This window comes from Pocillopora damicornis, chromosome 8 (genome assembly GCF_964200805.1).
Source record: "Pocillopora damicornis chromosome 8, jaPocDami1.2, whole genome shotgun sequence".
NCBI classification, from domain to species: Eukaryota; Metazoa; Cnidaria; class Anthozoa; order Scleractinia; family Pocilloporidae; genus Pocillopora; species Pocillopora damicornis.
The window spans coordinates 20,136-46,155 of NC_142677.1; the positions used below are offsets into that span (position 1 = coordinate 20,136).

Genomic DNA, 26,020 nt, shown 5'->3' on the forward strand with positions numbered 1-26,020 from the left:
ATGTCTTCTCATTGAGTGAACCTGTTGGAGAGTGAGAAATTGAAAAGGGATTAAAATACTTGGTCTCCTGAAAAAAGTTTTTACGAGCGAATGTGCTATTCCAATTGCTCTTTAGGAAATTTTTGGTTGGAGAGTGCGTGCTGATTCCCCATTTACTTCATCGACATTCTCAGGGATTTCCTTTAATTTAAATTTAAAAGAATTGAGAAGAAAAAAGAACCTGAAGAATAAAAAATGTTGTGAACATAATTGGAAACACACTTAGATGTAATTTCCTGATGAATTCTGCTTATACCTGTGTTAGATAATTGTTCTTCAGTTACACCATTGATACAGGTTATCGTTATCAGGTTGCTTTCCGAGGTGTTCTGTCATATACAAAGGAACAAAAGAAACCCTTGTAAATGTAAGTAAAAATTGTCACACACACACACACACACACACACACACACACACACACATATATATATATATATATATATATATATATCTTAAACCAGATCCAACTTATTCATATATGTACTACACATCATCACACTTTTAAGCATATAAATTAACAGTGAATTGCAGGATAATTTCCATTGCTTTTAATTATGTGATGGTAAGACTCTTGTAGTATATACTTCCCCATAGTTTTTTAAAATTTCCGTTAGTTGAGCATGATTCTCTTAGCACTGATGATGTAAGCACAGATGGGAAGATTGTTTTATTATTGGTGCTAAGGGAATATCTTGGTTAAGAATCCGCTAATTACCTTTATCGGGTTTCAAACCTCAGATTGATATTAGGACAAGATGTTATTTTCAATAGAAATTGTTTTGAATTTTTTACTGGGTAAATACATTGAAAAAAATTGTTGCGGTTTACCTTGTCATCCAAGGGTTGTAATTTTTTTTCAACAGCAGCTTAATGGGAGCTCCCAAGCGAAGCACATGGGATTTTCCACTCGAATAAATACCTACAGCATTCAGAAAATAAACAAAAACTCTAACTCAATGATATACAGCATTTTAGGCATATGAAGTTTAAGAACATAGTAGCTCTGCTGGGAATTTGCTGTAAGTGTGCATTTTCTAACATAATGTTTTTCATAAAAGTATAATTTTAAAATATACTTGTTTGGTAGATGAATGTTCATTTGGATCATGAGTAGGCTCTTCGATTCATAGTTTCTGCAATGTGGAGCGACTGTATTGAATGCAAAAATAAATGTTGGGTTGTAATAAGTTGCATGGAAATTAATTTGAGATGTTGCTTAGGGTTAGGGTTAGGGTTCTTAACACATTGTATTTTGCAACTCCTTGTAAGGTTGAACGTTAAGTTGAACCAAAAACTAAATAATGTGTCCAAGGAATTTTCACTAAAATGACTTTCTCTGAAGTTACCTTTACACAGTGCATCTGGGGGATTTTTCTACACTTCGAACTCCCATTCATCATGGATTGCTTTGAATTTATCAGTAGCCTCATCAGTTAGCTCAAATTCAGTTCGCACAACAGACACCTCTTTCTTTTTGCCATCTTCTATCTTGAAGGTTTTCTCCCTGTGAATGTAAAAGTTACCTAGGAAGTTCACTGATAGCATATATAATATGTTGGTTAACAACAGATTAGGAATTTATTTTTCTGAGTAATCAAGTGATAATACTAGACATAAGTATGCTTGGTGAATTTTTAGTTGCTCAGTAAGATGCATCATACATCATAGCTTCAACATCATAGCGAACCTATGCAATACCAGATATTATTTTGAAATCCAATCAGAAGCATTAATGTTGTTTTTAAATATGGTTATCTTTTGCAATTTCTTAAGTTTTTTGATATTTTCATTGAACATCTTCTTAAAGTTGAAATATTTATGGGCAAAAGTTTCCAATTAAGGTTTTCAAATGGGCAAATGCTAGACTGCAATAAATGATGAATTTTATAATTATATTATTGTTACACGATTTAAGTAATAGTTCCTAACTTTCATGTATAAATTAAGAAAAATAACAACTTCTATGTTACCTTTGAAGTGACTGATGTCCTTCTCCATTACGGTGGGATCCGGAGTGAATAACGAGGTCATGCTGAAAAAAAATCAAACAAAACTTGTTTCAATCAAAACATACCCGCCTTACCTCTTCTTAGATGATATGTAGAATTTATAGATATCAAGTTTTTCTTCAACTGCTCGGTGCGACACATCAAGGTTTTCCTAACAGCGAACGAGCCCATCTTACACAGGTTAGAATAATAACACTTAAATTTATTTATCTTCTCAGCGATGCACAGCATCCGAAAATGAGGATATCCTGAGCTGCAATAACTTTTAAACGTTTTAAGCTCTCAAATCCCTTCTCTTTTTTTTTCTATCTAACTTGAGACAATATTAACTCCTATACTACACTATACCATAGTGTAGAGTACCATACTATGCTATACCATACTATGCTACACACCACTGTATAGTACTTAGATGCATGTGTAATAATTTCACTTATTTTGCCATACAATTATCATAAAATTTCATATTCTTGAGTTTGGAAGCGATTAGAACACTTGTTCCCTTGTCAGTTTAAGACTAATGCAAGGGCTATGCTCTATCACCCGTTCATGAATGTCTTTTTTATAGGAAGACTATCTGCCTTGACTAGCTTTTACTTCCATTTCTCAAAAATTTTATCGTACCTGTGGTCATGTCCTTGCTTTGGATTCTTGTTGCAGCTGTAGCTTAGCTTGTTGTTATGATTATCTCATGAAGCACTCCAGTACTGCTTTACTGATATCCCAGTTTTAAGAAATTCAGACACGAATCACTGGCGACCCTGTTGGGAGAAAAAAATCCCTGGAAAACTTTCAAAACATTGTATTTCTTTCAATAATATGGATTAAAAATCATGAATACATAAATCATACAAAAATATTACATTTATCTGTATTTATCTATTTATTACATATTTATTAATCTTCCTACTTATTCATCATCTCTTTATCTTCTCAGGGATTTAGTTGAGAAATGATAACTGTCATTAGTTATTAAGATTTATTTCATTACTTTATTTCAACTTTTTATTTATCAAAATTTTGGTGTATTTTAAGTTATTAGGTATACTTTTTTAAGCTATCATTTAGAAAAGGCTCTCAACGACAGTATTTGTAGACACTTCGTTGGGCTGATGTGACTGGACCGGACTGCACTGAACTTCACTGAACCTGATTTGACTGGGGCCTTTTTCTGAACGGAGCTTTACTCTAATTGATGGCACCGCACTGCCCTAGGTTGTACTTCACTAGTCTCAGCTGGAATGCACTGCACTGCATTGTTGCAATTGGCTTATATTGACTTGGTTTGTTCCGGATGGAAATACACTGCAATGTACTTGCATGGATGAGACTTGACTTGAGTTGATGGGACTGGACTGGGGTGAGCGGGACAGGACTGCACTGGACCAGACAGCGATACACTTCACTGAACTGGATTACTGTAGACTGTGCTTGACTTCACCAGACTGCATTTCACTGCATTGTCTTGGATTGAACTGGAAATCACCATACAGGATAGCTTGCATAGCATTGAACTTAACTTGGAAGAGCTGTTCTAGGTTGCCTAAATTGCAATGGAGTTAATGGTACTACACTTGACTTGATTGCAAAAGACTGCTAATAAAGACTGATAATATACTAAGGATTTAGAAAAGATCGACTAAATGACAGCTTTTTTGAAGCTAGTGCTAGTCGCATATGTTTAAGACAATTTGTGTTTCGAGCATATGAAGTGCAGCAATGGAAATCATCTCAGTTGTCGTTTAATTGTCCCCTGACTTAATACTTACACTTAATCGTCATGTGTGACTAGTCCCATGGGTTGTTGACTGGATGACTGGACCTTGTTTAAAAGCACTTCCCACTTATGGTTTTTCACCTCTGATAACAGAAAACTTTCAGAATACAAGAAAGGATATAAATATTAAACAGGTAATTTAGTGTTAACAACTGGGTTGAAAACGTAAATTAGCCACCGTAAAGGGTAAAAAAGCTGACGTTTCGAGCGTTAGCCCTTCGTTAGAGCGATTGACGAAGGGCTAACGCTCGAAACGTCAGCTTTTTTACACTTTACGGTGGCTAATTTACGTTTTCAACCCAGTTGTTAACACTAAATTAAATATTAAACATGTCACCTTGGAAATTATTAACAATTGACACCAAAGCAACGAGTCGGGAAGCCAACTCATAAATTCTGTAAACAGGAAATTTCAGATAGCGAATAATTCTTACAAATGTTTCTACGTTACCTTTGAGGTGTCTGATATCCTACCTCTTCACGAAGTGATCGGGAGTGAGTAACGAGGTCCTTTTGAAAAAAAAAAAAAAGAAAAAAAAAAAGAAATCTAACAAAACTGGTTGCAATAAAATCATGCCGGCCTTACCCCTTTTTAGATGATCTGAAGAGATTACTGATATTACGTTTTTCTCCAGCTGCTCCGTCCAACGCATCAGGGTTTTCCTATTCGCGAACCAACAGAATTTACTCAGGTTAGTATCATAACATTACAATATTTCTTTACGTACCTACTCACTGATGCACACCTCCCGAAAACCGCCTTATCTTGAGCTGCAAAAATTTTTTAAATGTTTTAAGCTCCCGAATCCCTTTCTTATTCTTTTTGTCTTACTTGAGACAACATTAACTACTCTACAATAGTGTACAGTACCAAACTATGCTAGACTATGCTATACTATACTACACCCTACTGTATAGTTCTTTGATGCACGTGTAATAATATCACTTCTTTTGCCATGAAAACTATTCTAAGATGTCACATTCGCGAGTTTGAAGGTGATAAGAGCACTTGTTGTCTTTTCAAGTTAACACTAATGTAAGGGCTATGCTCTATCATCCGTTCATGCGTGCTTTTTTCAGAGGAAGACAATCTGCTTTGACTAGCTTTTCCTTTACTCAGAAATTTTATCGTGCCTGTGGCTGTCCAAGCTTTGGATTCTTCTCGCAGCTGTGGCTTAGCTTGTTGTTATGATGATCTTCCCATGAAGCACTCCAGTACTGCTCTACTGATATCCCAGTTTCACAAATTTAGCTACAAATCACTAGCAACCTTGTGGTTGCTCGTGTCTTTCTAAAGGTCATCTAATGTCCTGAGAAAACTAGGTCTTGGGAGAAAAAAGTATCTCTTAAACATTTAAGACGTCACATTTTACTTTAATATTCAGCAAAAATCATAAATACATAAATCATACTATAATATTATATTTATTAATTGTTTCATTTACGTATCGATTTATTTACATATTTATTCATCTTCCTATTTATTCATCATTTCTTTATCTTCTTAAGTGTTTAATTAAGAGGTAGTCACTTTTATTAGTTATTAAGATTTATTTTCTTTATTTATTTAATTTTTTATTTATCAATTATTTTTGATTATTTAAGTTATACTTTAGGTATATTTTTATTAAGCTATATTTAGAAAAAGCTCTCTACTAGAGAGTATGTAGATGGTCTTTCATATTTTTTCCTCCAACTGCTCGATTTGACGTGTCAGGGTTTTCATATCAACGAATAAACCCATCTTTAAGGCAGATTTGTATCCTAAAATTATAGTTCTTTAATTGCCATCTCGGTGAGAAAATGAGCTTATGTTGAGCCGCAGATATACGAAGTTCAAGGGAAAAAAGATAAAAATTTTCGTTCAGTCCCCGAAAATGGACAGAGTGAAGTTTTGCAATCTTAAACCTTTAAGTCGCATGAACAGTTTGCAGTGTAAAGTGGATCACTGTGGCTAAATTTAGGACAATGGCCAAACCCTCCCAAAAATGGGCTAACATGCAGTAAACACCTAGATAACTTTTCTTCCAGGGCTTTTTTATTGGCAGATTGGGAAGTTATTGAACCAATCCAGCTTAGGCCATCTTTTCGTTAAGCACTCCAACCTCTTTTATCGATAATCCAACTTTAAATTCAATACTATACTATCCTGTACTATGTAGTACTTTTCTTAGAGAAAGACAATCCACTTCGAGTAGCCTTTAATCCATTACTCAGAAATTAAATGTACCTGTTATTATGTCCTTGCTTTTGGTTTCTTTTCGCTGTTGAAGCTCACCATGTTGTAATGGCTATCTTTTTATGAAGCAATGCAGTCCTTCTCTTATCCGAACTGAGCCACGAGGTCATGGACAAAAGAAAAGATCTAAAAAAATTTGTAATCAAAACATGCTGGCCTTACCTCTTTCAGATGACCTGTAGTGCTGATCGACAATAACTTTTCCTTTAACTACTCTATGCAACGCATCATGGTTTTCCTATCAGCCAACGAACCCATCTTACAAAGGTTAGTATCTCAGTGTTATAATTCTACACCTACCTTCTCAGTGATGCTAAGCCGTTGAAAATGAGCTTCTCTTGAACTGCAGAAAGTTAAAATGTCTCAAGCTCTTAAATCGAAAAAAAGGCGCGCTCTTCTTTTATATTAATTCTGGCAAACTCAAGACAGCCTTAACTCTTACACTAAACTAGACTAGACTAGACTATATTTCCTTTACTGAGACATTTCACATACCTGTGGTTATTGTCCTAACATTGGATTGTCCTCTCAGTTGTAGCTCAGCTTGTTGCTATGGCTATCTTTTCATGAAGCACTCCAGTCCTGTTTTACTGACATCTTAGCTCTACATTCAATCGTTTACTATACCATACTATGTAGTACTTTTCTGCTTCGACTAGCCTTTAATCCATTACTCAAAAACTAAATGTACCTTTGGCTATGTCGTAACTTTAGATTCTTCTCGCTGTTGTAGCTTAGCTTGTGGTTGTGGCTATCTTTTTTATAAAGCACTCTAGTTCTGCTCTGGTCCGAACTGGGCCACGAGGTCATGCTGAAAAGAAAAAATCTAACAAAACTTGCTGCAATCAAAACATGCCGGCCTTACATCTTTCAGATGACCTGTAGTGCTGATCGACCATAGCTTTTTCCTCCAACTGCTCTATGCTACGCGTCCGGGTTTTCCTATCAGTGAAGGAACCCATCTTACACAGGTTAGTATCACATTGTTATAGCTCTTCACTTACCTTCTCAGTGATGCAAAGCCGCTGAGAATGATCTTATCTTGAGCTGCAGAAAGTTAAAATGCCTTAAGCTCTTAAATCGAAAAAAAGGCGCGCTCTTCTTCGAGACAACCTTAACTCCTACACTAAACTAAACTATACTATACTTCAGTCGTGAATCACTAGATATTTAACATACCTGTCCTAGCTTTGGATTCTCCTCGCTGTTGTAGCTCAGCTTGTTGCTATGGTTATCTTTTCATGAAGCACTCCAGTCCTGGTCTACTGCTGCCCCAGTTTGAAATTCAACACTGTATTAAACTATGCAGTATTTTTGTAAGAGGAAGACAATCTGCTTCGACTAGCCTCTATTCCACTACTCAAAAATTTAACGTACCTGCGGTTATGTCCTAGCCATGGATTGTCCTCGCTGTTGTAGCTCAGCTTGTTGTTATTGCAATCTTTTCCCAGTCCTGTTCTACTGATATGCCAGCTTTAAATTCAATTCTTTACTATACCACATTATGTAGTGCTTCTCTAAGAGGAAGACAATCTGCCTCGACTAGCCTTTAATCCATTACTCGAAAATTTATGGTACCTGTGGTTATGTCCTACCTTTGGATTCTCCTCGCTTGTAGCTCAGCTTGTGATCATGGCTATTTTCTTATCAAGGACTCCAGTCCTGGTCTGATCCGAACTGAGCCACGAGGTCATGCTACAAAGAAAAAATCTAACAAAACTTGTTGCAATCAAAACATGCCGGCCTCACCTCTTTTAGGTGACCTGTAGTGCTGAGCGACCAAAACTTTTTGCAAACTGCTCTATCCAACGCCTCAGGTTTTCCCTATCAGCCAACGCACCCATCTTACACAAGTTAGTTTCATATTGTTTTAGTTCTTTACTTACCTTCCTAGTGATGGAAAGCCGCTTAAAACAAGTTTATCTTGAGCTGCAGAAAGTTAGAATGTCTCAAAATCTGAAATCGAAAAAAAAAGGCCTGCTCTTCTTATATACTAATTCTTGTAAACTCGAGACGACCTTAACTCCTACACTACACTAGACTATACTATACTTCCTTTACTGAGATATTTAACATACCTGTGGTTATGTCCTAGTCTTTGATTCTCCTCGTTGATGTAGCTCAGCTTGTTGTTATGTCTATCTTTTCACGAAGCACTCCAGTCCTGTTTTAGTAATCTCCCAGCCTTAGATTCAATACCTTACTATAATATACTATGTAGTAACTTTCTAAGAGGAAGACAATCCACTTCGACTACCCTTTAATCCATTACTAGGAAATTTAACGTACCTGTGTTTATGTCCTAGCCTTGGATTCTTCTTGCAGCTGTTGCTTACCTTGTTGTTATGATTATCCATTCCAGTCCTGCTCTACTGATATCCCAGTGTTGCAAATTCAGCCATGAATTACTAGCGACCTTGTGATAACTTGTGTCTTTCCAAAGGTCAGCTGGTGTCTTGGTAAAACTAAGTCTTGTGAGAAAAAATACTTGCAAACCGTTAAGGCAACGTGGTGCTTTATTTTAACATTCTGCAAAAACATTTGTAATACATTGATAATACCACAAAATTGTATTCAGTTAATAGCGTAAGTATTTCTTAACTTATTTATATATCAATTTATTTACCTATTTATTTAATCTCCCTATCAATTCATCATTTTTTTAGGTCTTCAAGAATTGATCAATGTTATCAGTTATTGAGATATATTTTTCTATTTCTTTATTTTAGCTTTTATTGACTATCAGTTATTCTTGTTTATTTTTAAGTTATCTTGTATACTTTTATTAAGGTATCAATAAAAAGACCTGTTTACGACAATGCCGTAAGTAGACGCTCTTCATTGTGCTGGTGTGAAATACACTTGCATGGGCTTAAATGTGGGCTTTTTCCGAATAGCACTTCAATTGACTGGACGGGCCGCAATGCACTTGGTTGTTCCTAACTTGATTGAGCAGGACTGTGTTGTGCTAGACTCAGCGGTAGGTAGTTGTTCTGGACTGAACGAAACGGAAATGGGCTGAGGTGTTACGGACTGCACTGCTCTGCACTGCACTTGACCTGACTAGACTCGACTGCCGTTGACTTATACGGACCTGGGCTATCCTAGATTGAAATGTACTTAGGTGGAAGGGAATGAATGGAATTGGACGGGAACGAATAGATTTGAACGGAACGGAACTAGACTGGAAGGGACGGGGACAGACTCCACCTAATGGGACTGGACCGGATTAAACTGGACTGGAGTAAACATTGGCGAAGTGGACTGGACTGGACTAAGCCGGGCAGCATTTCGGAAGACTAAACTGGACGGCACTGCACCTAACTGGACTGGACTGTCTTTGCCTTAGCTTGACTTCACCAGACTGCACTACACTGCACTACCCTGGATTGAAATGGAAAGTACCATACGGGACAGTCAGTTCACTGCACCTCGCAAGACTGATCTGTACCGAACTGCATTGCACGTTTCCATATGAAACTGATAAAGACTGTACTGCATTGCACTGCACGTGAATGTACTCCATTGGACTAGACCACACAGGATAGCTTTGCACAGTGCTGGAATGAAGTTAAAAGGATTGTTCTGGATTGCCTAAACTGCAATGGAGTCGATGGCACTACATCAATCTACACTTGACTTTTATGCAAAAGACTACTAATAAAGACTGATGATATACTGATGTTTTGAGAAAAGATCAACAAAATAAAAATTATATTATGAAGCTACTTTCAGCTTCAGTTATTCAAGACAATTCGCGTTTTTGAGCATACGAAAAATGTAACAATGGATATCGTTTTAGTTGTCCTTGAATTGTCCCATAACTGAATATTGAAAGTTAATCGTCATCTGTGACCTTTCTGACGGGCTGCTGATTAGGCCTCGTTTAAAAACACCAGTTTCTCTCCACTGAAAACAGGAAACTGTTAAGAGAAAAAAGGTGTTAAAATATTAAACACGTCACATAGTGAGTAGTGAAACGTTGTCATTAAACCAATTAATCAGAAAACCACCTACAAAGTTCTGTAAACAGAACATTTTAGATAGTCTAAAAGAGAGAATAATTCTTACAAATGATTATATATTACCTATGAAGCGCTCGTTGTGCTACTTGTTTATGATGTGATCCAAAGTGAGCCACGAGGTGATGCTGAAAAGAAAAACTCTAACAACTTGTTGCAATCAAAACATGCCGGCCTTACCTCTTTCAGATGACCTGTAGTGCTGATCAACCAAAGCTTTTCCCTCCAACCGCGCTATACAACGCACCAGGGTTTTCTTATAAGCCAACGAACCTACCGATGTTGCCTCCTCTACTAGACTAGACTAACATCTACCATACCTGTAGTTATGTCCTAGCTTTGGATTTTCCACGTTCTTGTAGCTCAGCTTGCTGTTTTGGCCATTTTTTCGTGAAGCAGTCCATTCCTGCTCTACCGATATTACAGTTTTAAATTCAATACTATTCTATTCTATAGATAGATAGATAGATAGACGTTTATTAATAATACCTTAATAGCAGCTGGAAGCTGAATTACAAAGGTGTACAAATTATATAATAGAACTATACAATAAAATCAAACCTAAAAGGGAACTAATTTACATATGGGCCCATATACAATTGTAATAGATGTCAATTAAAATGTCTTGCGCTTGCTGGAATGAAAGTATCTCTGAACCGATTTGTTTTAAAGGAAACTCTAAATGGTCTGCGTCGTCGTAACTCCCTAAGTTGATCTCGGTTGTCGAAAGGCAGTAAGTGGTACAAACAATCCAAGGGATTGGAGACGATGTTGTTAAAGAATTTTAAGCAAAGGTCTTCCCTCCGATCCCTTAGGGTTTTCAGCTCTGCCATCTGAAGCACTTCTCTATAATGATTATCATAACCGTATATAATTTTCAAGGCTCTCTTTTGGACACGCTCTAAACTTAAGCTCAAATAATCGGGGAGACTATAGTGGTAGACCTGACATCCATAAAGTAAGACGGATTGAATGCAAGCAACATAAAAATTCACTAATTCTGGTGATGGTACCTTAGCTCGCTTTAACTGAGTTAAAAAGTAAAGGCGCTTAGCGGCCTTTTTAATCATCTCAGTAACGTGAGTGTTCCACTTGAGGTTGTCTTGAAAATACACACCCAGTAATTTCACGACACTAACGGCGCTGACCTTAGAGCCATTAATTTCTATGAGATCGTAGGAAGGAGGGGAGCGCCCGAAGGAAACTCTTAGCTCATTACATTTTTTCGGATGAAGTTGAAACGAGTTAAGTGTTGACCAGGTAGCTACTTCGTTTATCATAGACTGAGCATTGCTAGGACCACCCTTGCTTATGATTTCGTACACTGTCGTGTCATCTACATATTTTATACAATCACTGGCTGATGGTACTTTCAAATCATTTATCATAACCAAGAATAGCCACGGTCCCAATTTTGTTCCCTGCGGTACTCCTGCTCGGACCGATCCCCACTCTGAGAGACAATCATGTGCAAGTTTGACCCTTTGTTTCCTATCTTTAAGAAAGGCTATTATCCAATTAATGATGTAAGGGTTGATGTTGTAGGTCGAGAGTTTCGATAGCAAGAGGCTGTGATCTATCAGATCGAAGGCTTTTCTATAGTCCAACGCAAAGATCCGCACGGTGTTCCCCGTTCCGTCTGTTGCTTGCGCCCAATTGTGCATCAGGTTTATCAATGCATGCGCAGTGGAGGATCCTGGAATACACCCAAATTGATCGGGTTCCAGGCGTTTCAGAAGTGCTGGTTTCACATGTTCATGGACGACGTAGTGCTCGGCAATTTTGGACAACGTTGGTGTCAGTGAAATAGGTCTCAAATCTTTCGCCGCATCCTCAACTATCTTTGTTTTGGGAAGAGGGGTGATGTTTGCACATTTCCAAAAGTCCGGTAAAGTCCCTTGACTAATCGAGGAATTGATGATACAACGAAGAGGTTGAGCTAGCTCAGGAGCGAAATCACGCAAGACCCAGTTTGGGATATTATCTGGGCCCCCAGCTTTGGAGGAGCTGACCGTACTAAGGCATTTGAAGGTAGCTTCCAGTGAAATAATGGGAGTTTTAAAACCCTCAGTGCTCACAGTTTCGATATTATCTAAAAGTGGGTCAAACGAAGCTTGAGGTTCTAGCAGAGCTGTGTTGATTTCATTAGCCAAGATCTTAAGGTTGATTGAGGTAGCTGGTTTACTTGCTAGGAGCTGATTTGCGACACTTGTAGATGTTTTGTTCATTCCACATAACCGCCTACATTCGGACCACCACATTTTAGGATTGTTTTCGGTCAAAACGCTGACTTTAGTGTTGTAATAAGAGCGTTTGCAGAGCTTCCGTTCCCTGTTTACTTTGTTCCGGTAGTAGTGGAACAATGGTTTGTTGTCTTGGTAATATGCTCTTTGACGGTGTGCTATAAGTGCCTTGAGTTTGGGTGAAATCCATGGTGCGTCGTTTCGGTGGAACTTAACTCGCTTTTTGGGAAGGATAGAATCTAACCCTATGTGAATTAGGTCACTGAAGTGAGCATACTGTTCTTGGACGCTATCTATAGTGTCGATTAATGACCAGTCGACCCCCGTCATATAACGACCAAAAGCCTGTTTGGACTCGGCGTTAACAGCACGTGTAGTAACCGTTCTGTTTGCAGGAATATTGGCCTTCGATCTAATTTTTGGAAACAAACCAACAGTACAATGATCGGATAGTCCGAAGGGCGGGAATGGAGAAGGTTTCTCGTAGTGCTCTGTAAGATTAGTTAGCACTTTGTCGAGTGTACGATCCCCTCTTGTTGGAAAATGGACGACTTGCGTGAGGCGGAACTGCTTAATAACTGGTGAAACATTTGCCCTGTTCCAGTCGCCAGCGAGAATTATACCTGCGCCAGGGATATCACTCTCTATCCTAGAGAGAGAATCCATCATGTAATCAAGGAGGGGCTCATCTTTGGCAGGCGGTGGAGGATGGTATACTGTACCATTGATAAGGCAGCTATAACCCCGGGGCAATCGGTTGGGCGTGATTTTGGCCCACAAAACCTCAGGGCCCTCGGGGTCAGGAAACTCATAGTCCCGTAGAATTGAGAATTTGATGGAATCTTTTACATATAGAGCCACACCCCCATGTAGCTTGTGGGTCCTATCTTTGCGTATGATGTTGTAGCCACTAATGTCAACTACGCTGTCATCAATAGAATCTTTCAGCCATGTCTCCGTTATACAACAAAGATCAAACTCGTGGGTGTTCAAAAAAATACGAAGTTCGTCTATTTTTGGTGCCAAACTCATTACATTAGACACAGCTATTGACGGTACGAACTGCAAGGTGTTTTTCCTTGCGTCGATGTTTCTCTTAGGCTTGATAATAGCCAGATTATTGAAATTGACGGCTCTTTCTTCTGTGTAACGGCTCGAGGAAACACGCGTAGTTACTCTCACGGGAATTGTTGAAAGTCTCGGTAAAGCGTGATTATTGAACCGTAAAGATTCATTCAAGATGGAAGAGTTATAGCAATTAACAGTTCTTGGTCTTGTGTAACTACTGGAGATGGCGCGTGTGGTTGTTCTCACGGGAATTACTGAATTGTATTCTGTACAACGTAGCACTTTTGTAAGAGCAAGACAATCCGCTTCGACTAGCCTTTAATCCATTCCTCAGAAATTTAACGTACCTGTGGTTATGTCCTAGCTTCGGATTCTCTTAGCCGTTGTAGCTCAGCTTGTTGTTATGACTTTCTTTTAATGAAGCATTCCAGTCCTGCTCTGATCCGAACTGAGCCACGACGTCATGCTGAAAAGAAAAATCTGACAAAACTTGCAATGGAAACATGCTGGCCTTACCTCTTTCAGATGACCTGTAGTGCTGATCGATCTTAAGTTTTTCCTCCAACTGCTCTATGTAACGCATCAGGGTTTTCCTATCAGCCAACCAACCCACGTTACACAGGTTAGTATCGCAGTATTGTAATTCTTTACCTACCTTCTCAGTGATGGAAAGCCGCTAAAAATGAGCTCATCTTGAACTGGACAAAGTTAAAATGTCTCAAGGTCTTAAATCGAAAAAAAGGCCTGCTTTTCTTTTATATAAACTCTGGCAAATCCGAGACAACCTTAACTCCTACATCTGACTAGACTAGAATATACTTCCTTTCCTGAGACATTTAACATACCTGTGGTTATGCCCTAGCCTTGGATTCTCCTCTCTGTTGCAGCTCAGCTTGTTGTTATCGCTATCTTTTCCTGAACCACTCCAGTCCTGTTTTACTGATATCGCAGCCTTAATTCAATTCGTTATTATTTTACACTATGTCATACTTTTTCTGTTTCGACTAACCTTTAATCCATTACTCAAAATATTAACGTAACAGTGGTTATGTCCTAGCTTTGGATTCTCTTCGCCGTTGTAGCTCAGCTTGTTGTTAAGGCTCCCTTTTTAGGAAGCACTCCAGCTCGGCTCTGATCCGAACTGAGCCATGAGGTCATGTTGAAAAAAAAAATCAGACAAAACTTGTTGCAATGGAAACATGCCGGCCTTACCTCTTTCAGATGACCTGTAGTGCTGATCGACCATTACTTTTTCCTCCAACTGCTCTATGCAATGCATCAGGGTTTTCCTTTCAGCCAACGAACCCACGTTACACAGGGTAGTCGCACACTGTTTTGATTCTTTACTTACCTTCTCAGTGATGGAAAGCCGCGTACGATGAGCTTGTCTTGAGCTGCAGAAAGTTCGAATGTCTCAAGCTCTTATATAAAAAAAAAACCCCTCTTCTCTTATATTAATTATGGCAAACTCGAGACAACTGTAACTCCCAGACTAGACTAGACTGGACTAGACTATACTATACTTTCCCGAGACATTTAACATACCTGTGGTTGTCCTAGCTTTGGATTCTCCCCGGTATTGTAGCTCAGCTTGTTGTTATGGCTATCTTTTCATTAAGAACTCCAGTCCTGTTTTACTGATATCGCAGCTTTAAATTCAATTTTTTACTATAATATACTATGTTGTACTTTTCTAAGAGGAAGACAATCCGCTTTAACTAGCCTTTTATCCATTACTCAGAAATTTAACGTACCTGTGGTTATGTCCTAGGTTTGGATTCTCGTCGCTGTTGTAGCTCAACTGGTTTTTATGGCTATCTTCTTATGAAGCACTCCAGTCCTCCTCTACTGATATCTGTCTTTTAACTTCAATACTACAGTATACTATACTATGTAGCACTTTTAGTAAGAGGAAGCAATGCCCTTCGACTAGCTTTTAATCCATTACTCAAACATTTAACGTACCCATGGTTATGTCCTAGCTTCGGGATCTCCTAGCAGGTGTTGCTGAGCTTGTTGTTATGATTATCCATTCCAGTCCTACTCTACTGATATCCTAGTGTTGCAAATTCAACCATGAATCACTAGTGACCCCGTGATTGCTTGTGTCTTTCCAAAGGTCAGCTGGTGTCTTAGTAAAACTAAGTCTTGTGAGAAAAAGTACTTACAAACTTTTAAGAAAACGTGGTGCTGTATTTTAATATTCTGTAAAAATATTGTTAATACATTGACAATACGATAAAATTGTATTTATTTAACAACGTAAGTATTTCTGAACTTATTAATATATCAATATATTTACATATTTATTTATCTCCCTATTAATTGATCATTTCTTTAGTTCTTCAAGAATTAATCAATGTTTAAGTGATTGAAATAAATACTTTATTTCTTTATTTTATCTTTTATTGACTATCAGTTATTCTTGTTTATATTTAAGTTATCTGGTATACTTTTATTAAGGTATCAATAAAACGACCTGTTTACGACGATGCCGTAAGTAGACGCTCTCGATTGTGTTGGTGTGTCAACTGAAGACTGGACTGAAATACACTTGTGTGGGCTTTAATGAGAACTTTTCCGAATAGCACATCACTTGAATGGACGGGCCGCAACGCACTTGTTGTTCCTAACTTGACTGAGCAGGACTGCGTTGTGCTAGACTCAACGGCAGTTAGTTGTTCTGGATTGGAAGGGACGGGACGGGACGGGGCTGAGCTGTTACGGATTGCACTGCTCTTCACTGCACTTGACTGGACTAGACTCGACTGCTGTTGACTTATATAGACCTGGGCTATGCTGGATTGAAATGAACTTAGCTGGAAGGGAATGAATTGGAATTGGACGGGACGGGACTGGACTGGACGGGCGCAGATTCCGCTGAATGGACTGGACCGCACGTCAGTGGGAGTGGAGTGGACTAAACTGAGCTGGACAACACTTCAGAAGACTGAAGTGGACAGCACTGCACTTCACTGGACCGGACTGTCTTAGGCTGACCTTGACTTCACCAGACTGCACTACACTGCACTACCCTGGATTAAACTGGAAAGTACCATACAGGACAGTCACTTCACCTCGCTAGACTGATCTGCACCGAACTGAATAAAGACTGTACTGCACTGTACATGAATGTATTCTACTTGACTAGACCACACAGGATAAATTAGCATAGCACTAGAAGTAAGTTAAAATGATTGTTCTGGATTACCTACACTGCAATGGAGTAGATGGCAATACGTTAATCTACACTTGACTTTTATGCAAAAAGACTGCTAATAAAGACTGATAATATACTGATGTTTTGAGAAAACATCAACTAAATAAAAATTATATTATGAAGCTAGCTCAGTTTCAATTATTTTAGACAATTCGTGTTTTGAGCATACGTAATATGTAACAATGGGTATCGTGTTAGCTGTGCTTAATTTGTCCCATAATTGAATACCTACAGTTAATCGTCATTTGAGACCTTTCTGACGTGCTGCTGATTAGGAAAGAAAAGGATAATTCTTACAAATGATTACATATTACCTATTAAGCGCTTGATGTGCCATTTGGATTTGACGTGATTTGAAGCGAGCCTAGAGGTCATGCTGAAAAGAAAAAATCTAACAACTTGTTGCAATCAAAACATGCCGGCCTTATCTCTTACAGATGATCTGTAGTACTGAACGACCTTAACTTTCTCCTACAACTGCTTTATGCAACGCATCAGGGTTGTGCATTCAGCCAACGAACCCAACTTACACAGGTTAGTATCACAGTGTTATAATTCTTTACTTACCTTCTAAGTGTTGCTAAGCCGCTGAAAATGAGCTTATCTTGAGTTGCAGAAAGTTAAAATGTCTCAAGCTCTAAAATGGAAAAAAGGCGCGCTCTTATTTTATATTAATTCTGGCAAATTCGAGACAACCTTAACTCCTACACTAAACTAAACTAGACTAGAATTCCTTTACTGAGAAGTTTAACATACCTGTGGTTGTCCTACCTTTGGATTCTCCTCTCTGTTGTAGCTCAGCTTGTTGTTATGGCTCTCTTTCTATGAAGCACTCCAGTCCTGCTCTAATCCGAACCGAGCCACGAGGTCATGCTGAAAAAAGAAAAAAAAAATCTTACAAAACCCGTTGCAATCAAAACTTGCCGGCCTTACCTCTTTCAGATGACCTGTAGAGCTGAGCAACCATAACTTTTTTTTACCAGCTGCTCTCTGCAACGCCCCAGGTTTTTCCTATCAGCCAACGCACCTATCTTACACAAGTTTATTTCACATTGTTTTAGTTCTTTACTTACCTTCTTAGTGATGGAAATCCGCTGAAAACAAGCTTATCTTGAGCTGCAGAAAGTTAGAAAGTCTTAAGATCTGAAATCGAAAAAAATGGCTTGCTCTGTAACTGCCACTGGCGACTAATACTAACTAATTCTAGCGCAATTTTTAACGCGGAACGAAACGACATGGCACGGTTAAAATTGCAAATAAAACAGCGAACGAAAACTATTACAATATAAACTAGACTAAATACACAAGGAAAGCTATAACGAAAACAACGAAAAAAACTACATGATACAAAACTTACATTTGTTGCGATGTTCTAGATCCTGCCTAGTGGCGAACAAACTGCACGAAGCGAAAAGAACAAATATACGAAACTACACTCGACGAAACGACACTGCAAAAACTGCACCAAACTTCGATGAACAATACGGTTGAATACATGTTACGTTACGCAACGTTACGCAATGACACAAAGAAAGCGCACACAAAATTAGCACTCTTGCACAAGAACAATAAACAAACGAAAAAGAATGTAAGGCGTTGCGATCTACATGCTCTTCTTTTATATTAAATCTGGTAAACTCGAGACAACCTTAACTCCTACACTACACTAGACTATACTTTCTTTACTGAGACATTTAACGTACCTGTGGTTATGTCCTAGTCTTTGATTGTCCTCGCTGTTGTAGCTCAGCTTGTTGTTATGTCTATCTTTTCACGAAGCACTCCAGTCCTGTTTTAGTAATCTCCCAGCCTTAGATTCAATACCTTATTGTAGTATACTATGTAGTACCTTTCTAAGAGGAAGACAATCCGCTTCGACTAGCCCTTAATCCATTACTAAGAAATTTAACGTACCTGTGTTTATGTGTTAGCCTTGGATTCTTCTTGCAGCTGTTGCTTACCTTGTTGTTACGATTTTCCATTCCATTCCTGCTCTACTGATATCCCAGTGTTGCAAATTCAGTCATGAATTACTAGCGACCTTGTGATTGCTTGCGTCTTTCCAAAGGTCAGCTGGTGTCTTGGTAAAACTAAGTCTTGTGAGAAAAAATGCTTGCAAACCGTTAAGACAACGTGGTGCTATATTTTAACATTCTGCAAAAACATTTGTAATACATTGACCATACCACAAAATTGTATTCAGTTAATAACGTAAGTATTTCTTAACTTATTTATATATCAATTTGTTTACATATTTATTTATCTCCCTATTAATTCATGACTTCTTAAGTTCTTTAAGAATTAATCAATGTTATCAGTTATTGAGATATATATTTTATTTCTTTATTTTATCTTTTATTAACTATCAGTTATTCTTGTTTATTTTTTAGTTATCTGGTATACTTTTATAAAGGTATCATTAAAAAGACCTGTTTACGACAACGCAGTAAGTAAACGCTCTTTATTGTGGAATTGGATGGGAACGAATAGATTTGAACGGGACGGAACTAGACTGGAAGGTATGGGGACAGACTCCACTTAATGGGACTGGACCGGATTAAACTGGACTGGAGTAAACATTAGCGAGGTGGAGTGGAGTGGACTGGACTGAGCCAGGCAGCATTTCGGAAGACTGAACTGGACGGCACTGCACCTAACTGGACTGGAATGTCTTTGCCTGAGCTTGACTTCACCAGACTGCACTACACTGCACTATCCTGGATTGAACTGGAAAGTACCATACAGGACAGTCAGTTCACTGTACCTCGCTAGACTGATCTGCACCGAACTGCATTGCCATTTCCAAATGAAACTGATAAAGACTGTACTGCACTGCACTGCAATGCACATGAATGTTCTCCACTGGACTAGACCACACAGGATAGCTTTGCACAGCGCTTGAAGTAAGTTAAAAGGATTGTTCTGGATTACCTACACTGCAGTGGAGTTGATGGCAATACATTAATCTACACTTGACTTTTATGCAAAAAGACTGCTGATAAAGACTGATAATATACTGATGTTTTGAGAAAACATCAACTAAATAAAAATTATATTATGAAGCTAGCTCAGTTTCAATCATTTTAGACAATTCGTGTTTTGAGCATACGTAATATGTAACAATGGGTATCGTGTTAGTTGTGCTTAATTTGTCCCACAATTGAATACTTACAGTTAATCGTCATCTGTGACCTTTCTGACGTGCTGCTGATTAGGCCTTGTTTCAAAACACTAGTTTTTCTCCACTGAAAATAGAAAACTGTTCAGAGAAAAAAAGATGTTGAAATATTAAACACGTTGTCATTAAGCCAGTTAATCGGGAAGACTACTTATAAAGACTGATGATATACTGATGTTTTGAGAAAAGATCAACTAAATAAAAATTATATTATGAAGCTACTTTCAGCTTCAGTTATTCAAGACAATTCGTGTTTTTGAGCATACGAAGAATGTAACAATGGATATCGTTGTAGTTGTCCTTGAATTGTCCCATAACTGAATACTGAAAGTTAATCGTCATCTGTGACCTTTCTGACGGGCTGCTGATTAGGCCTCGTTTGAAAACACCAGTTTTTCTTCACTGAAAACAGGAAACTGTTAAGAGAAAAAAAAGGTAATGAAATATTAAACACGTCACATAGTAAGTAGTGAAACGTTGTCATTAAACCGATTAATCAGGAAACTACCTACAAAGTTCTGTAAACAGAACATTTCAGATAGTCTAAATGAAAGATTAATTCTTACAAATGATTATATATTACCTATAAAGCGCTCGATGTGCTACTTGTTTATGATGTGATCCAAAGTGAGCCACGAGGTCATGCTGGAAAGAAAAATCTAACAACTTGTTGCAATCAAAACATGTCGGCCTTACCTCTTTCAGATGACCTGTAGTGCTGATCGACTATAGCTTTTTCCTCCAATTGCTCTATGCAACGCATCAGGGTTTTCTCATAAGCCAACGAGCCTACCGACGTTGCCTCCTCTACTACACTAAACTAACATCTACCATACCTGTAGATATGTCCTAGCTTTGGATTCTCTACGCTGTTGTAGCTCAGCTTGTTGTTTTAGCCATTTTTTTCGTGAAGCAGTCCAGTCCTACTCTACCGATATTCCAGTTTTAAATTCAATACTATACTATACTATACTCTACAATGAAGCACTTTTCTAAGAGCAGGACAATCCACTTCAACTAGCCTTTAATCTATTACTCAGAAATTTAACGTACCTATCGTTATGTCCTAGCTTTGGATTTTCTTCGTTGTTGTAGCTCAGCTCGTTTTTTTGGCATTCTTTTTATGAAGCATTCCAGTCCTGCTCTGATCCGAACTGAGCCACGACGTCATGCTGAAAAGAAAAATCTGACAAAACTTGTTGCAATGGAAACGTGCCGGCCTTACCTCTTTCAGATGACCTGTAATGTTGATCGAGCATAAGTTTTTCCTCCAACTGCTCTATGCAACGCATCAGGGTTTTCCTATCAGCCAACGAACCCACGTTACACAGGTTAGAATCACAGTATTATAATTCCTTACCTTCCTTCTAAGTGATGGAAAGCCGCTAAAAATGAGCTTATCTTGAACTGGACAGAGTTAAAATGTCTCAAGGTCTTAAATCGAAAAAAAGGCCTGCTTTTCTTTTACATAAATTCTGGCAAACTCGAGACAGCTTAACCCTTACACCAGACTGGACGATTCTGTACTTCCTTTCCTGAGACATTTAACATACCTGTGGTTATGTCCTAGCCTTGGATTCTCCTCGCTGTTATAGCTCACCTTGTTGTTATGGCCATTTTTTCCTGAGGGAATCCGTCCTGTTTTACTGATATCCTAGCTTAAAATTCAATTCGTTACTATATTACAATATAATTTTTCGGTTCCGACTAGCCTTTAATCCATTACTCAGAAAGTTAACGTACCTGTGTTTATGTCCTAGCTCTGGATTCTCCACGCTGTTTTACCTTAGCCTATGGCTGTGGCCATCTTTTTATGAAGCACTCCAGTCCTGCTTCGATCCCAAGTGAGCCACGAGGTGATGCCTAAAAGAAAATAATCTGAGAAAACTTGTTGTAATGGAAACATGCCGGCCTTGCCTCTTTCAGATGACCTGTAGCGCTGATCGACCACAGCTTTTTCCTACAACTGCTTTATGCAACGCATCAGGGTTTTCCTTTCAGCCAACGAACCCATGTTACACAGGTTAGTATCACATTGTTATAATTCCTCACTTACCTTCTCAGTGATGGAAAGCCGCGTAAAATGAGCTTGTCTTGAGCTGCAGAAAGTTCAAATGTCTCAAGCTCTTAAATCGAAAAAAAACCCGTTCTTATCTTATATTAATTCTGGCAAACTCGAGACAACCGTAACTCCTAGACTACACTAGACTAGACTAGACTATACTATACTTCCTTTACTGAGACATTTAACATACCTGTGGTTATGTCCTAGGTTTCGATTCTCCTCGGTATTGTAGCTCAGCTTGTTGTAATGGCTATCTTTTCATGAAGAACTCCAGTCCTGTTTTACTGATATCGCAGCGTTAATTTCAATTCTTTACTATACTGTACTATGTTGTACTTTTCTAAGAGGTAGACAATCCGCTTTAACTAGCCTTTAATCCATTACTAAGAAATTTAACGTACCTGTGGTAATGTCCTAAGTTTGGATTCTCGTCGCTGTTGTAGCTCAACTCGTTGTTATGGCAATATTCTTTTGAAGCACTCCAGTCTTCCTCTACTAATATCCGTCCTTTAACTTCAATACTTTAGTATATTATACTATGTAGCACTTTTGCAAGAGGAAGGCAATCCGCCTCGACTAGCTTTTAGTCCATTACTCAAACATTTAACACACCTGAGTCCTAGCTTCGGATTCTCCCAGTAGGTGTTGCTCAGCTTGTTGTTAGGATTATCCATTCCAGTCCTGCTCTACTGATATCCTAGAGTTGCAAATTCAACTATGAATCACTAGTGATCCTGTGATTGCTCGTGTCTTTCCAAAGGTCAGCTGGTGTCTTGGTAAAACTGAGTCTTGTGAGAAAAAGTACTTGCAAACATTTAAGACAACGTGGTGCTGTATTTTAATATTCTGCAAAGATATTGTTAATACACTAACAATACGATAAAATTGTATTTATTTAATAACGTAACTATTTCTGAACTTATAAATATATCAATCTATTTACATATTTATTCATCTTCCTATTAATTAATCATTCCTTTAGTTCTCAAAGAATTAATCAATGTTTAAGTGATTGAGATATATATTTTATTTCTTCATTTTATCTTTTATCGACTATCAATTATTTTTGTTTACTTTTCAGTTATTAGGTATACTTTTATTAAGGTATTGACTGGATTAGACTCGACTGTTGTCGACTTATATGGACCTGAGCTATGCCGGATTGAAATGAACTTAGCTTAGAGATGAATTGGAATTGGGCGGTACGGGACTGGACTGGACTGGACTGGACGGGCACAGATTCCACTGAATGGACTGGACCGCACGTCAGTGGAGTGGACCGGACTGGACTGAGCCGGACAGCACCTCAGAAGACTGAACTGAACGGCACTGCACTTCACTGGACCGGACTGTCTTGGGCTGAGCTTGACTTCACCAGACTGCACTACACTGCACTACCCTGGATCGAACTGGAAAGTACCATACAGGACAGCTAGACTGATCTGTACCGAACTGCATTGCACGTTTCCAAATGAAGCTGACAAAGAATGTACTGCACTGTACATGAATGTACTCCATTGGACTAGACCACGCGGGCTAGTTTAGCACAGCACTAGAAGCAAGTTAAAAGGATTGTTCTGGATTACCTACACTGCAATGGAGTAGATGGGAATACGTTAATCTACACTTGACTTACATGCAAAAAGACTGCTTATAAAGACTGATAATATACTGATGTTTTGAGAAAACATCAACGAAATGAAAATTATATTATGAAGCTAGCTTTAGTTTCAATTATTTAAGACAATTCGTGTTTTGAGCATACGTAATATGTAACAATGGGTATCGTGTTAGTTATGCTTAATTTGGCCCATAAATAAATACTTACAATAAACTATCATCTGTGACCTTTCTGATGGGCTGCTGATTGGGCCTTGTTTGAAAGCACTAGTTTTTCTCCACTGAAAACAGAAAACTGTTCAGAGAAAAAAAGATGTTGAAATATTAAACACGCGACATTGTGAAACGTTATCATTATACTATTTAATCAGGAAACCACCTAAAAAGTTCTGTGAACAGAAAATTTCAGATAGTCAAGAAGAAAGGATAATTCTTACAAATGATCGCAAATTACCTATGAAGCGCTCGATGTGCCAGTTGGATTTGACGTGATTTGAAGTGAGCCACGAGGTCATGCTGAAAAGAAAAAATCTAACAACTTGTTGCAATCAAAACATGCCGGCCTTACCTCCTCCAGATGACCTGTTGTGCTGAACGACCTTAACTTTCTCCCACAACTGCTTTATGCAACGCATCAGGGTTGTGCATTCAGCCAACGAACCCAACTTACACAGGTTAGTATCACAGTGTTATAATTCTTTACTTACCTTCTCAGTGTTGCTAAGCCGCTGAAAATGAGCTTATCTTGAGCTGCAGAAAGTTAAAATGTCCTAAACCAAAAAAGGGCCCGCTCTTCTTTTATATTAATTTTGGCAAACTGGCCATACATTAATCTACACTTGACTTATATGCGGAAAGACTGCTAATAAAGACTGATAATATACTGATGTTTTAAGATGAGATCAACTGAATAAAAATTATATTAAGAAGCTAGTTTCAGTTTCAATTATTTAAGACAATTCGTGTTTTGAGCATACGAGATATGCAACAATGGATATCGTGTTAGTTGTCCTTGAACTGGCCCATAACTGAGTACTTACACTTAACCGTCATCTTTTACCTTTCTGATAGGCTGCTGACTGGGCCTTGTTTAAAAGCACTAGTTTTTCTCCACTGAATACAGAAACTGTTAAGAGACAAAAAAGTGTTGAAATATTGAAACGTCACATTGTGAGTAGTGAAACGTCATCAAACCAATTAATCAGGAAGCCACCTATAGTCCAGAGGAAAGAAAAATTCTTACAAATGCTTGCATATCACCTATGAAGCGCTCGATGTGCTACTTGTTTATTACGTGATCCGAAGTGAGCTATGAGATCATGCTAAAAAGAAAAAATCTGACAAAACTTGTTGCAATCAAAACATACCGGCCTTACCTCTTCCAGATGATCTGTGGTGGTGATCGACCATAACTTTTTCCTCTAACTGCTCTATGCAGCGCATAAGGATTTTCCTATCAGCGAACGAACCCACCTTACACAGGTTAGTATCACAACGTTGTAATTCTTTACTTACCTTCTTGGTGATACAAAGCCCTTGAAAATGAGCTTATCTTGAGCTGCCAAAAGTTAAAATTTTTCAAGCTCTTAAATCGTAAAAAAGGCCCCCTCTTCTTTTATATCAATTCTGGCAAACTCGAGACGAAGTTAGCTCCTACACTAGACTAGACTAAACTATATTATACTTCCATTACGCAGGAATTTAACATACCTGTAGTTATGTCCTAGCCTTGGATTCTTCTCGCTGTTGTAGTTCAGCTTACTGTTATGGCCATCTTTTCGTGAAGCACTCCAGTCCTGCTCTACTAATATTCCAACTTTAAATTCAATATTACACTATACTGTACTATTTAGTACTTTTTTAAGAAGAAGACAATCCGCTTCGACTAGCCTTTCATCCATTACTCAGAAATTTAACGAACCTGTGATTATGTCCTTGATTTGGATTCTCCTCGCTGTTGTAGCTCAGCTTGTTGCTGTGGCTATCTTTTTATGAAGCACTCCAGTCCTGCTCTGAGCCGAATTGACCCACGAGGTCATGCTGAAAAAAAAAAATATAACAAAACTTGTTGCAATCAAAACATGCCGGACTTACTTCTTTCAGATCACTTGTAGTGCTGATCAACCATAACGTTTTCCTCCAACTGCTTTGTGAAACGCGTCAGGGTCTATCAGCCAAAGAACCCATCTTACACAGGTTGGCATCATATTGTTTTAGTTCTTTACTTACCCTCTTAGTGATGGAAAGCTGTTGAAAATAAGCTTATCTTGAGCTGCAGAAAGTTAAAATGTCTCAAGCTCCTAAATCTGAAAAAAGGCTCGCTCTTCTTTTATATTAATTCTGGCAAAGTCGCGACAACATTAACTCCTACACTAGACTAGATTAAACTATACTTTACTTCCTCTACTGAGACATTAAACATACCTGTGGTTATGTCCAAGCTTTGGATTCTCCTTGCGGTTGTGAGCTGAGCTTGTTGTTATGGCTGTCGTCTCATGAAGCATTCCAGTCCTGTTTTACTGATCTCCCAGCTTTAAACT

At 38.3% G+C, this 26,020-nt stretch overlaps 1 pseudogene; it reads right to left on the reverse strand.

Moving 5' to 3' along the window:
• Positions 1-111: 111 nt before the first annotated feature.
• On the reverse strand, positions 112-13,361 carry LOC149040797 (uncharacterized; annotated as a pseudogene).
• Positions 13,362-26,020: the final 12,659 nt, after the last annotated feature.